The sequence below is a fragment of the Eurytemora carolleeae genome, unplaced genomic scaffold, assembly GCF_000591075.1.
Source record: "Eurytemora carolleeae unplaced genomic scaffold, Eaff_2.0 scaffold1327, whole genome shotgun sequence".
NCBI classification, from domain to species: Eukaryota; Metazoa; Arthropoda; class Copepoda; order Calanoida; family Temoridae; genus Eurytemora; species Eurytemora carolleeae.
The window spans coordinates 47,702-48,905 of NW_019397287.1; the positions used below are offsets into that span (position 1 = coordinate 47,702).

Sequence of the window (1,204 nt, forward strand, 5' to 3'; positions counted from 1 at the left end):
TATCTACAGAATCTCTTTTTCTTATTTATCTACAGAATCTCTTTTCCTTATTTATCTACAGAATCTCTTTTCCTTATTTATCTACAGAATCTCTTTTCCTTATTTATCTAAAGAATTTCTTTTAATTGTTAAACACTTTACAATTCAAATTTTGAAATCCAAATATCAAACATTTCGCTTTTTCCGTAGTAGGCAAGGAGTATAAAATAGAAGGGAGATATAACTGTCGCGGCCCGCCCTATACCATATGATTATACATGCTTTGCAAGACGGTACTTTATTTGAACAAGAAATATTTGTCTGATGTACAATTACGGCGTATACAATAACCTATTCTGAATATTTCTTATACAAAATGAGTACCGGTATGCAAACCTTGCATAATCATACGGTAGGGTGGGCCGCGTCAGTTGTATCTCCCTTCTATTTCATACTCCTTGGTGGAAGGTCATTTGAAATTGCGTTTATAAAATAAAAAAAGAAAAAAATGTTTAAACCTTGTTTAATGTTTTTCAGACAGTTCCACCTTCCAAACGGTGGATCTTCAGGAACTGGACATCCTTAATTAGAGTGGTAACGCAGACTATAATGGGCTCATTGTCCCCTTCCGTATTTCTTTTTGTCATAAAATGTCACTTCCCGTTTTGGAATTTGTGACTTATTTATGGTTTTAGCATGTGGCCTGAATATTTTCAGAAATGTTTTAGTACAACGATAACAATAACAATAACAATAACTTTTAAATCAGTAACTTTATTAGTTCGTACTTTTTAGGAGCTACTTTATTGAATTTGAAAATGTGATGTTTACCTCTTTTCTTCCATACCAGCCTTGTAGAATTATTCTTGTCGCTGAGATCAAACTCGCTTAAATTAAAGTTTTTATTTTGCGAGATATTGATTTTAATTTGGTTTAGAAAATATTAATATGGTCCTTCATCTTTATAGGTTTTCTAGTGAGTTTTAAAAGAAAATAAAAAGTTTAAAGTTACATGGAACCATCAATGTAAGCAAAAAGTTAAAAGTTACATGGAACCATCAATGTAAGTAAAAAGTTAAAAGTTACATGGAACCATCATTGTAAGCAAAAAGTTAAAAGTTACATGGAACCATCAATGTAAGTAAAAAGTTAAAAGTTACATGGAACCATCATTGTAAGCAAAAAGTTAAAAGTTACATGGAACCATCAATGTAAGTAAAAAGTT

The 1,204-nt window shown here is 30.9% G+C and overlaps 1 protein-coding gene across 1 annotated transcript in view; it reads right to left on the minus strand.

Moving 5' to 3' along the window:
* LOC111713283 (uncharacterized) overlaps window positions 1–1,204 on the minus strand; it is a 17,081-nt gene that overhangs the window by 11,483 nt on the left and 4,394 nt on the right. The gene's annotated exons all lie outside the window — the stretch shown is intronic.